Genomic DNA, 14,148 nt, shown 5'->3' with positions numbered 1-14,148 from the left:
ACTCAGCAAATATGAGCCATGGTCCCCCTCTTCCTCCCTTACAGCCACAGGCGCTGAGGGTGCAGAGGAGACCATGGTCCAGTCCTTTCCCTCCATTAGCTTTCAGATGCTCCTGATTTATGAAAGGCATTTATAAACTGCAAACCATGATCAGAACACTTGTCATTTGAACTCATCCACCAACCCAGGAGGTTACTGTTGGCCACATTTGAAAAATATCAAGGCAAGAATCTATGAAGTATCTCTCTCTCTCTTTTCTAGCAAATTAGAAGATCAGAGCTAGAATCACTTTGGCCTAAAAATTGGAATCGGTAACTGTCTTTTTTTTTAGGCAAAACCACAGCTAATATTGGAAGATCTTGATTTTTTTCCCCTTTCTAAAGGGAAAGAAGTAATAAATAAAACTGGAATGCAAAACCAGGGAAAGTAGGACGAGAAATGGTCTCATACACATTTCTCCTTTCCCTGGGGATGGGTCTTCTCTTTGCTCCCTGGAGGCTCTGAGTGGGGATGGTGCCAATTAAACAGTGTCCAGTCGGACTTCTCAGATGGCACAGCATGTGTAACGAATTCTCCTGCCAATGCAGGACATGCAAGAGACGCGGGTTGCATCCCTGGGTCAGGAAGGTCCCTTGGAGTAGGAAATGGCAACCTGCTCCAGTATTTTTGCCTGGGAAGTCCCATGGACAGAGGAACCCAGCGGGCTATAGTCTATGGGGTCACAAAGAATTGGATGTTACAGCGTGTGTGCACACACGCACACACACACACACACAGAGTTGGCAACAAAACCCAGAGCTGAGAATGGAGAAAATACAGCTGGACGCATCAACTGTCAACAGATGCAATGGGACTTCAGGAAATAAATAACGAACTTCTACTGAGAAATACGTGACTTCTCAGAACTTCCATAACTAATGTCAATGAGGCAATGTTGAAGAGGAGTCTGGATTTAATAGGTCTTTTAATATTTTCACAGCTGGGCCTGCTTGCATGGAGCTGGTGGGCCATTTTCTTAACTAAGGTATGGCGCTGGTCTGACATTAGTTTAACAAGGTAATTATCAAGTGAAGAAGAGCAGCCGCACCGCTGTGAATCTGAATAATAATGCTCATAATTACTGATTTTGGCCCCATCTTTAAAAAAAAAAAAAAAATAGAGCACTATGTACTAAAGCATGTTATAGGAAATACATTCAGGTACAGTGTCTACAAGTATGGGGAACTATTAAAGATGTAATTAGCAGTTTATTTACATAATCAGTCAAACACTGTATATAATTTCTCTTATGGTCCTATTGAAAGGAAGCAAATAAGCGTGGGAAAATTAAATTAGGTCGCAAAGATCCCCTGGAGAAGGGAATGGCTACCCACTACTGTATTCTTGCCTGGAGAATTCCAGGACAGAGGAAACTGGTGGGTTACAGTGCATGGGGTTGCAAAGAGTCAGACACAACTGAGCAATTACCACTAACATTCAGGCAACCTGGAAAAAGTTGACAATTATTATTATTTTAAAGCTTGAAAGTTGAAGTGTCCTAAATGCCTCAGTTGAAAATTGAATAAGTGCTATCGACTTTATCAAATGCTAGCACTCCTTCACACATATGATGTGACAAACATTTCCAAGGAAAGTGTTTCTTGGGCAAATACATCACTCAGGTAATGAACTTCAATCTTCAGAATACATTCAAAGTTTGCATTAATTCTGAAACAACACACAAATAGTCAGCCTTTTACTGAGAAACATCTTAAGTGGTTGATTTTTATCTGGAATATGAGAGCAACATGGAGATAGCATATATGTCTGTGAAGCAATATCCTCTCAAGCATTACTGACTAAGCTTCCGCATAATCTGATTTTAGAACTTCTGTCTTTCCATTGTCGTCAGTATAAGTAACCCATTCTTGCATAGCAAATGATGTGTTTCTCAAAGTTAAAAAAAAAAAAGACAATCAAATTCCAAATCAGACTATTCAAAGGCAGGATTAAGTAAGACACATATATTTTTAGAAAAGTCTTTAAAAAATAATGTAATGCTCTGATTGCTATATATAATATGGGGACTTTGTCTCATGAAAAGGGAGTGGCTTTATCATTAGTCTCCCAGGTGACCTTCTTCCTCCTTCTACAGATCTTCAGAATGATTATTAGAGTTGATTGCTGTCAATTTCAAGTCCTCCTGACTCATTGAAAACCCAAAGATAATGCTGCATCAGGGAAGTTCTCATCAAAGAATACATTAAAGGCAGCACCAACTGGGAAAGGACCAACTTCATAAAAATAAATAAGCACATCATAATGGTTCTGCGAAGTGAATTCTCTTGGAATGAATAATAAAAGCAAAATACATGTAGGCACTAAGTTCTGTAAGCTCCTGAATTTAAATATTCCAAAACAACCACCTTGATTAAACAGTAAATAATGAAACACACCCCAATGGGTGATTTTGTCATGGAACCTCTATATTCTTAATGAAATACACATGAACATTGTTTAATACAGTTGTAGAAGAATGTTAATTTAACCTGACTTCAACAAATGCTTTATTTTATCCCCTTTGCATAAATAAGGTGCCCTCACAACCTGCAGACATAACACAGGAGTGAAGATGGAACTATACACTGGCTTGTGGGGGAGGGTGCTTTCCAAGTCAGCTCATGTCACTAAATAAGAGCTTCACAAACCAGTATTGTACCAAGGAAATAGTGCATCCATTCCAGCTTAACACTGAGTTTTCAAAATGTTTTATGTTGAAAGTAATATCAGTGCTACATTTAGATGTAGACTCTAAAAGTGTGATGGTGAGCATTAGTAAGAACAGGTTTATAGGGCTTCCCTGGTGGCGCAGTGGTTCAGAATCTGCCTTGCAATGCAGAGAACACTGGTCCAACCCCTGGTCTGGGAAGATCCCACATGCTATGGACCAACCAAGCCCATGTGCCACAGCTAGAGAAATGCCCTCATGCAGCAATGAAGACCCAGGGCAGCCATAAACTAATTCATTAATTAAAAAAAAAAAAAAAAAAAAAAACAGGTTAAAAACAGAGGCATAGGGCAGCAATAAGAAAAAAAATCCAGCTAAGATCTGCCAATAGTCAAATCCTAGAAGCAACAGCTCACTAGACTTTCAGCTCCTCCCAGACAAGAACTTTTGTTCATCCATCTTCTTATCACAAGGGCACAGGTAGAGGACACGTGGAAAGTCCTTGAGAAAGGTTAAATAAATAAATAGGTATTTCAACTGCAGTGGTGTCCAGTAAGATCCATTCAATAAGGAGATTTAAGCACGGCTGCTGAGGACTACTTATTCTATGAAATTTGATGACACAATCGGACTTAGCAGGAAGGTTGGCAGGCTGTGTACTGAAATACTCCACTAACCTATGGCCCAAAGCATTAAAGAAAAGGAAAAAAAAGCAGTTGACCCTAGTATTGCAGGTTGGGTAGACACTTTTTTAATTAATTTTTATTGGAGTATAGTTATAATGTTGCATTCGTTTCTGCTGTACAAAGTGAATCAGCTACACAGATACACAAATCCCTCTTTTTTGGATTTCCTTTCCATTTAGGTCACCAGCGAGCACTGAGGAGGATTCCCTAAGCTATACCATAGGTTTCTCAGTAGTTATCTATTTTATACATAGTATCAGCTGTGTATATATGGAAATCCCAATCTTCCAATTCATCCCATGCCCCCTTCACCACCCCCTCCCCCTGCTGGTATCCATATGTCTGTTCTCTACCTCTGTATCTCTATTTCTCTTTTGCAAATAAGATCATCTATACCATTTTTCTGGATCCCACATACATGTGTTAGTATATGATATTTGTTTTTCTCATTCTGACTTATTCCACTCTGTATGATTGTCTCTAGGTCCATCCAGATGTCTGCAAATGGCACAATTAGGTTCCTTTCTGTGGCTGAGTAATATTCCATTGTGTATATGTACCACATCTTTTCTATGGGTAGATATGATTTTCATTTATTGTTTAAAATGTTAAGTCTAAGTCTCAGTTCTGTTTATGGGCAAATTTCCAAATTGCTCTGTGACATTTCTGTTACTCTACAATACAAAATGAGTCACTACAACTAGAGACTGACGGTAGAAATGTATTAAAACATGAGAAAAACTGTATGTGCCGTTAACTGCCTTTGGGTTAAACAATCAGTTTCCTTGGATCATATTGATACTATTTATGAACTTTCTGGTGGCTCAGCAGTAAAAAATTTGACTGCAATGCAGGAGCCCACGGGTTTGATCTCTGACTTGGGTAGATCCCCTGGAGAAGGAAATGGCAACCTGCTCCAGTATTCTTGTCTGGGAAATCCCAGGGACAGAGGAGCCTGGCAAGCTATAATCTATGGGATTGCAAAGAATCAGACACAACTGAGCAACTGAGCAGGCACACACCCTTGATCTCTCATCTGTCCAATTCACAGATATTTATTGAAAACTTAATCTTTGCAAGGTATCGTGGTAGCATATTTCCTGCCACGGCTTTAAAGAACCAAAGGTTTTAGAAGGTTAGAAAGACCCCTTTACCAGTCTGAGTCTTTCTCCTGGAAGCGGTTTTGATCACCTTCTTCTTTATGCCCCAAGTACTTCCGCTTCCACTGTGGGGATGTTATTGCACTGGAGTTAATTGCTTATGTCCATCTCCCTTGTTAAACTGTAAGCTCCTTTAGGCAGGTGATAATACTCACTCATGTGTGCTCAGTACCTGCCCAAGGGCAGCAAAGTCAACTGTGGAGGGTCTGCAATACGGACTTTGGATTCAAATTCAGGCAGGCTTTAGCCTACTGCCCCACCACCCCACCATTCCACCCCACGCCCCCGCTGCTGAGGTGTTTTATTCTTTAGGTAAGACTCATGAGAACAGTTGCTGAATATAAGCAGGGGCAAGGCTCTTGTGCACAACAGGGCCAAGTAACACTCTTAGAGATTTTCCCATATAATGTATAGTGTTCACACTCCATTGGAACTGCTCTGGAATTGTCTAGATTTCACATTTGAGCATGCACTGGGGTCCTTTGGTAGGGTTGCCAGCTTTAAGAAAAAAAGACACAGGGCATCTAGTTAACTCAGATGGTTAGATAAATAACAAGTGATTTTGTAGTATTAATTATGTCCCATGTATTGCATTTGTATACTTAGATTTTTATCTATCGACACTACCTTCAAGATGAGGAGTAAATTGGATGTGAAGAGGGTCAGGTAAGATGTTTCTTAATAGCTTTTTATTGAGTAGAACATTTATCTTCTCCAGCTCCCCAACAATAAATACCAGTAGCATTACCTAACACTTTGATAATGAGAAGTTGGCTCCATTCATCCTGTTACCCACCATGAGAAAGCACCATATTGGTTTGAGAACCACAGGGAGGCAAATGAGACTGGGAATATACCCTTGAAATCAAGAGTCAAGAAATGTACATACCAGTACTCCATAGTTATCACAGTCACACAGTCTCAAAAGTGAGACATCCTTGTCCATTTCTTGGCTAGAACCTCATTTAGACCTCTCAGCCAAGCTCTTGAGAATAGTTATGTCTGACTTGCTTAAGCTGTATAATATTGACAATGAATTATATCCCCATGAGAAAAGATCCAGCACTCCTCCCAGATTTCTTAACAGCTTGACTTATAAAGGGAAAATAAAGTCACCAAATCCTAAAGGTCAATTATAAACGTGATGATAATTATGCTTTCAACTTAAATAGCACTTTATGTAACACCTTTTCTGCCCATTATGTCATTTGATCGTTAGTGTGGTATTTATTAGCAGATGAGCAAATGGGAGATATGCTGAATCTATTGCTATGACCAATTTGCATTTCTTGAGATCATCAATTTGAAACCACAGATGAGAAAAGATTCAGGCTCATCTTTCCCTTCAGAAGTCTGTTTGTTCCTTCATCAGTTGTAGGCTTTCTCTCAGGTCTTTTTTATTAATATATAACTAATCCTAGATTTTGCATTAACATTGCAAGAATATTTTCTCTTTGTGCTACTTAGCTGATTGTGTTAATTGAAGGCAAAAGTTTTTCATAAAATGAAATAAAAAGTCAATGAAAAAAATGGTGATGAACTGCCTTCCTCTCAAGACTACCTACCGCATGATGACAACGCCTGGCGAAAAGCAAGAATTCAGTGCATTCTGAATGCATGAATCAATGAATGAATGAAGGGAAAAATTAACTTAAATAAATGTCTGCTTAAGTAAGTGAACTTAATTTACTCTAAATCTTGCCAGCCCAATAAAGACTTCTGTTGAAAAGGATAACTCACTAAAATCACAATTTCAAATACTAGACCTTTCCAGAAACCCTATAGTGCAGCTCCATGCAAAGGATGGCATCTTCCAGAGTTATCTGAGGCAAAGACATGATGTCATCATGTAACGGAAGTGCCACAAACATTCAGTAATTAATCATCAAGGACCACTCTGAAGAAGTGCATTCTTTCTTCTCAGATTAATTTTTGAATGCAATCACAGTTCCCTTCCTTTCATCTGTTCCTCAGTAAATAAGATATAGAACCCCAAAGTGCCTAGAACAGAGGATGGCACTCTTAGGTCTCCAAACAAAATAAGTGGTGGAAACTTCACCTTCTGCTGGACAAGTGTCATCACTGTAATAGTTTTGGAGTGGGTAGCCATTCCCTTCTCCAGGGGATCTTACCAATCCAGGAATCGAACCAGGGTCTCCTGCATTGCAGGCAGATTCTTTACCAGCTGAGCTGCCAGGGAAGTAGTATTAATGCCAAGCGACTGGCATATCATAGGTTTAACTCATTCTCTTTTTCACCCATCCATTCATTTATCCAAGCAATAAACATTTGCTGTGTTTTTTTCATGGACAGCACTAAGCTAAGGTCAGTCAGTCAATTCAGTTGCTCAGTCGTGTCCAGCTCCTTGTGACCCCATAAACCGTAGCACACCAGGCCTCCCTGTCCATCACCAACTCCCGGAGTCCACCCAAACCCATGTCCATTGTGTCGGTGATGCCATCCAACCATCCCATCCTCTGCTGTCCCCTTCTCCTCCTGCCCTCAATCTTTCCCAGCATCAGGGCCTTTTCAAATGAGTCAGCTCTCCATATCAGCCAGCCAAAGTATTGGAGTTTCAGCTTCAACATCAGTCCCTCCAATGATGTTGAAGCTAAGGTACATGTTACTTAATCTTATTTAACCCCTGATAGCTCAGTTGGTAAGCAATCTGCCTGTAATGCAGGAGACCTTGGTTCAATTCCTGGGTCAGGAAGATCCGCTGGAGAAGGGATAGGCTACCCTCTCCAGTATTCTTAGGCTTCCCTTATGGCTCAACTGGTAAAGAATCCACCTGCAATGTGGGAGACATAGTTTGATCCCTGGGTTGGGAAGATCCCCTGGAGAAGGGATAGGCTACCCTCTCCAGTATTCTGGCCTGGAGGGTTCCATGGACTGTATAGTCCATGGGGTCACAAAGAGTTGGACACAACTGAGTGACTTTCACTTTCCCTTCACTTTCAATCTTCACAAGCATCTTATGATGTTGGCATTCTGATCACGTTGATGTTACGTATAAAGAAACTGAGGTTCACTACCTCATGCACTTAATTTCACACAGCTCTGGTGGAGCAGAGGTTCAGAAGGACCCAGAGTATGGGATTTTGAACTCTACCTCCTTAAATGAAAAAAAAAAAAAAAGAAAGAAAGAAGAGGAGTGAAGAATTTTCAGAAGAACAGAATTACTTCACAGAGGAAGAACCCTTGGACTAATTGGCACACACCTCTCGAGGAAGCTACGGGTCTCTAAAGGCTAGCTACACAATCCTGTGACAAATTTTATTTTCTTGGCTCCAAAATCACTGCAGATGGGGACTGCAGCCACAAAATTAAAAGACGTTTGCTCCTTGGAAGAAAAGTATGACAAACTTAGACAGCATATTAAAAAGCAGAGACATTACTATGCTGACGTAGGTTCGTATAGTCAAAGCTATGGTGTGTCCATTAGTCAGGTATGGATGTGAGAGTTGGATTGGAAAGAAGGCTGAGCATCGAGAAATTGATTCTTTCAAATTGTGGTGCTGGAGAAGACTCTTAAGAGTTCCTTGGACAGCCAGGAGATCAAATTAGTCAGTTCTAAAGGAAATCAACCCTGAATATTCATTGGAAGGACGGATGCTGAAGCTGAAGCTGCAATACTTTGGCCACCTGATGCAAAGAGTCAACTCATTGGAAAAGACCCTGATGCTGGGAAAGATTGAGGGCAGGAAGAGAAGGGGGTGGCTGAGGAAGAGATGGAATATATAGAATCTAGAAAACTGGTACTGATGAACCTATCTGCAGGGAAGGAATGCAGACACAGATGTAGAGAATGGCCTTGTGGACACAGTGGGGGGGGGGGGGGGCGGCGAACGGAGAAAGTCGCATCGGCACATGTCCACTCTTGGGTGTAAGGTGGACAGCAGGTGAGAAGGTGCTGTGAAGTGCAGGGAGCCCGATCTTGCACTCTCTGATGACCTGGAGGGCTGGGATGGGGAGAGGGGAGGGAAGAGAGGGAGGGAGGCCATGTGTGTATCATTATGGCTGATTCACACTGTTGTATGGCAGAAGCCAACATAACATTGTAAAAAAAATTTTTAAGTAAAATATTCTTTAGTTGAAGAATTAAAAAAAAAGAAAATATATAGGTGTACTACTTAAAAAAAAAACACACCCATGTTCATATCCTAATAGTTATTAAGTGTGGTGTCAAAATGTTAATTCAAGGAATGATTTTCCCAGAAACATATTTTTAATCATGTAAGGTGATATTGCAGAAAGAAAAAAAAGTGGGGGGAAATGTTTTCAGAATTCCGATATAGCAAGCACAATAAAAACACAGCTGGACAAGGTGAGCCAATATAAACCAGGGGAAAATAAAAGAAAGCAACCAGAGATAGGCGAGCTACTTGGGCCTTATAGAATTTCTCTACCTTAGGGGCGCACATCCAAATACACCTCACATAAAAGCATGTATTACAAGACAAAACTGAAGAACTGCGTCAATGTTGCACTGCCAGCAGAATTTTCAGAATAAAAGGGAAATAAGAAAAAAAAAAAAGGAAAAGGGAAGTAAGATGTGTAGAAACTGCTCCACAGAGGGGCTGATGTGCAGGTCTTCAAACATCTAGTGGGAGTTGATGACTAAGGAAAACAGCACGGAGACTGACGGCATGTCCCCAAACAACTTTCTGCTTTTGGACAGTGAAATAAACGAACCCCCAGAAGCCACAGAGGAAACAAAAGTAGTCTTCGGCTCATGTGACTATAAAGGTGTGTGGTCCTGCCAGAGACCTTTGCTCTGGAAGGAAAGTGGCACTCACTATAATATGAGTTATAAGATGGCAAATTACTGGAACCTGTCACCCTCAAATTACAAACAATATATAAAGGATGAGCGATGACTGTGTTGTTGCCCTCGATCTCAATCTAGACGCCGAGGTACGCTCATTGGAATTCAACTGAAAAACAACAGCTGTTTATGGAGCATTTTCTGTGTGCTGAAAACTCTGCTAAGAAATTTACATGCGTCATCTCATCAAACCCTTGCTTTTGCAAAGGAGGCTGCTGATGCTTCAAAACTGACTTGGACCAAATCACACAGGTAGTAAAAAACAGGGTGGCTCAGTGGTAAAGAATCCGCCTGCCAATGCAGGAGACGCTGGGGACGTGGGTTTGATCCCTGGATTGGGAAGATTCCCCTGGAGAAGGAAATGACAACCAACTTCAGTATTCTTGCCTGGAAAATTCCACGGACAGGAGAGCCTGGCAGGCTACAGTCCATGGGGTCCCAAAGAGTCAGACGTGACAGAGCATACATTCATGAACTCTGTCCAAATGAGTTGAAGCTGGGATAAAACAGCTTTATAGTAAAAGACAAAGGTGGGTCTGAATCCAGGTATCAGACCCAGAACTCCTGCCTGAACCACGCACCTCTCCCTAAAAATAATGCGGAGGATAAAATTTTAAAAAAAAATGGGGGGCAATGAGAAGTGTCCCCAAATAAGATGGCATTTTAGTATTTGCATCTGCCCTCCCCACCAAATTTCCAAAGCAAGGCCAACTTGGACACAGTGTAGAGTTTGGAGTCTTCAGCCCCCAAAGCCCAGAGCCCACACACACTCAGTCGCTCTTCACTTCCTCTCCCACCTCCTCTCCCACTTCACTTACCAGCGATGACTGTGGGTTTTCTGCAGTGGAAAGCCTGAGAGGGGGTGGTCACTTCAATGCTGCATTTTAGCAGGAATTGCCCAGCAAAGCTGGCTGTGGGCTCCCGGCTGCCCAGCAAGCCCTGGGTACCTGATAAGGACTTGACCACGGCAAGCCTCTCCAATGCACAGAAACTGCAGTGACAGCCAAACTGCGCACTGTTATCAGTAATAATAGTGGGGACTTCCCTGGCAGTCCAGTGATTAAGAATCCGCCTTCCAATGCAGGGGACATGGGTTTGATCCCTGGTCTGGGAACTAAGACCCCACATGTCATGGGGCAATGAAGCCCACAGGCTACAACTACTGAGCCATCACTCTCCGGAGCTCATGCGCCACATCTAGAGAAGCCCACATGCCACAATCAAAGATTCTGCAAGCCGCAATTAAGACCTGATGCACCCAAAGAAATAAATAAAAGAAAAGTGAAAATGTTAGTGGCTCAGTCATGTCTGACTCTTTGAGACCCCAAGGACTGTAGCCCACCAGCCTCCTCTCTCCATGGAATGCTCCAGGCAAGAATACTGGCGTGGGTAAGCAATTCCTTCTCTAGGTGATCTTCCCAAGGCAGGGATGTAACCCGGGTCTCCTGCATTGCAGGCAGATTTTTCTACCATCTGAGCCACAAAAAAGCCCTAAATAAATATTAAAAAAAATAATTATAGTGCTGACTGCCACATTGTTCAAATGCTGCAAGGGTCTTTGATCATCTTATCTCCTTTCATTTTCACCACAAGCCAGTGATGGCAGTATTGAGTCCATTCTACAGATAAGGAAATAGAGGTCTGTTTAATTATCAAAGTATAAATTAAGACCCAAGAATGTTCACACTGAACCCTTGTGTGCTTCTATTGTTGAATATATCCAACTGGCTCCCAGCCTCTCCACTGTCTCCATGGAACACAGGAGAACTTTCTTCATGCATCTCTCCCAGCAGAGAACCCTTTCCTGAATGAACTGGGAATCACGTATTTCCTATAGATGAAGAATACAGCCATTGTGACCCTGGATGTTAACCTAGGTCTCTTTAGGGGGTTAACCAGTGTCTTTACCAAAAGTGTCTGTGCTGGTCACCAGGAGCTGGGCAGACTGTGCCCACAGTTCTGCTCCATGCCCAGAAAAGGTGCAAAGGAATAGCAACCCTCTCTTGATACTAACGGTGAGCAGGCAACCTAAGAATGGCCACTCCCGGACAAGATGGAGGAGAAAATCACGCACCACCTTAAAACTGCAAAACCAGCGTGCAAAGGGCTCTGCCATCCCCTTCCTCTTCTCATTTGTCTTCTCTGTCAAATAAGACACGTTATTATTTGCAACTGGTGTTTTCAGAAATGTATGAATTGACAAATCCATATCTTCCCCCTTTGTGGTGGGAAATGAAAGGGTAGGATGGGGTGGGGTGGGGTGTCCTGACTCTGACTTTGGAGGTGGTCAGCCTGAGGTCTCGCGACTCACCAGCTGGGGCTCTGGGGGCCAAGGAAGGGTCCACTTCCAGAAAAGACACTTCAGCTCTCCTGGTCTTTAACCATGGACTTGCCGACCAAGAGGGAATCTCTTCTACCTGGCCCTCTTCCCCATTTGAGAGTCTACCCCACCCAAAGAGAAACCACCTCCCTGGACTGCGGGTTTCTCCAGCTGCTGGGAAAACACCTTCAGGATGGCTCACAAGGCAGCGGCAGGCACATAACCTTAGGCACTGCCCGGCCCGATGGCAGACGTTTTCCAGGGTCCTCTCCTCATCAGCTACACCCCAGTCTTCTAGGAAGACGGCAGCAGTCTCCACCAGCAGTCCTGATCATACCCGACGTGGGGAGGGAGCCCACTCCCATCAGGAGAGTAGGGACCCAGGTGGATGGAGCGAGCAACAGGGGCTTTCTAAAAGGCAGAGCAATGGGACTCAGCTGGCAGGCCAGTGGTTAGGACTCCTCAGTTTCAATGCAGGAGACAGGGGTTCGATCCCTGGTCAGAGAACTAAGATCCTGGATGCCACACAGCCAAAAAATGAATAATAAATGGAAGAGTAATGTATCTTCCCAAACACAATTATTTTCTGAATTATTATATGATTAGGTTTCTCCCTCCCAGTGCAGTTCAGTTCAGTTGTTCAGTTGTGTCCGACTTTGAGGCCCCATGGACTGCGACATGCCAGGCTGTCCATCACCAACTCCCGGAGCTTGCTCAAACTCATATCCATCCAGTCGGTGATGCCACCCATCTCATCCCCCTCCCAACCGTACAACTTAAAATAGATCCAACCACACCCTAAAGCTTATTTGAAAGCCCAGCAGAGCACTTTGGATTGAGTTCTCCCCATTTAAAGAAGTGCAAGACCTCGGTAAGGTCTAGTAAGGTCTTCCCTCTTGGTAAGACCTCAGCATTCTGTTTGGTGGTATAAAATTTTCCCCCAAAATGTCAGTCATTCAATGAGTCTTGTGCCAGTTTCTGTATTAACTTGAGAATTCAGCAATAAATAAAAGCCCCGGTGCACAGAGAAATACCATTCTAATACAGGATGACAGGCAACAAATAAACAAGTAAACGCATATTACAGGATTTACGGTAGCTTCGACATACGATCTATTAGAGCTGAGAGACCCTCTGAAAACAGAGAGATAGGGAGGGAGAAGGAAAAGTTTTTTTTTTCTAGTAAGGGTTAAGCAAACCTCACCTGGAATATTTCTTGGTACTTAGAATGAAAATAATTTGCAGAAATGTCTTACATATACAAATGTAATAGCCGAGTCCTACTTTCTCCCTCAGAAATACACAGCTCTCAGCTCCCTGCAAGGTGTCAAGAAAAGGCTGCAGCCCCCAGCACGGGGCCAGCGTGCGTTTTCCCTGCCCAGCCGGCACAGCGTGCCTGGACCGCCAACGGGTTAAGGTGGCCGCGAGATGCTCGGAGCGCTGCATAAACAGTGTGTGTCAGACGTTCCAAGCATCCTTCATCTTCCCTATCTCCCGGTCCTCGGCTGTCAATCAGCTGTCACTATCCCGCACATCAGCAGCGTGCGCACATCACCCGCCTGTCAGCAAAGCAGCTGATGAGACTCGGCTCCAGACTGTCAATCATCTTTGTTTCTCTCTGCCACTCGGGAAATATTTTGGCTCAGAGAAACAAAGAAGCCTGGGCAACAATGGCTCGTTGTCAGGCAGGCACTCCTGTACGTGCATATAAGATCTTCAACGAGCCCTGATCATGCCTCACCCCCCCCCCAAATGATGTTGGGGTCAGGGGTGGACAGATGGAAGACTGAGAGTCTGTTTTATTAGTAATTCTAGTTCCCTGAGCAGACCCTGATGGATTCACACACACACAAATAAGCACAGGAACATGAAACAATGATAACTTGAAGTTATCTGAGCTTATGCCTCAGAAAAAAAATAAGGCTCGGAGGATGGATGACTGCTTGGTTCGCAATTATTCATCATTGATCAGGCAGGCTTTTGGGGAGAGAGTAACTGCTGGATTGCTGAGTTCATTCATCTCCCAGGGAATTCTGAGATAGTAGCTTCGACTCTCCCACTCTCTGGGGTGTGAGGAGGTTGGGAGCACCCACGCACAGAAAAGCCAGTGAACTCATTAAGTCCCCGGTGAAGTGGGTTTGCTGGTGCTTGCAACAGGCGTCCTTATGTCGAACGTAAAGACATTCCGGAACAGCCCCTTGTCTGGCACAGTAGCTGCCCCTCTCATACAAAATATGTATTGAACACGTCCCCCACCTCTAAAAGCTTGCAATATACAAATCTAAAGAGACGCTCCTGGCTCTGGGCTTCCGTCGAGGAAGCTGTCCTGCTCCCCACGTTTGCCACTTTTGCAAAATCACCATGCATATATTGGCATAATGAATCAACTCATCTTGCAACAGATCCAAGTACTAAGTTATCTAAAGTCCTGTAACATTAAGAAAAAA

The 14,148-nt window shown here is 43.1% G+C and overlaps 1 protein-coding gene across 8 annotated transcripts in view; it reads right to left on the bottom strand.

The window, feature by feature from the left end:
- Positions 1-14,148, bottom strand: part of LDB2 (LIM domain binding 2) — a 441,029-nt gene that overhangs the window by 266,416 nt on the left and 160,465 nt on the right. The window lies entirely within an intron of this gene.

Source organism: Dama dama, chromosome 6, assembly GCF_033118175.1.
Source record: "Dama dama isolate Ldn47 chromosome 6, ASM3311817v1, whole genome shotgun sequence".
Classification (NCBI taxonomy): domain Eukaryota; kingdom Metazoa; phylum Chordata; class Mammalia; order Artiodactyla; family Cervidae; genus Dama; species Dama dama.
This window is presented reverse-complemented; position numbering and strand designations above follow the sequence as displayed.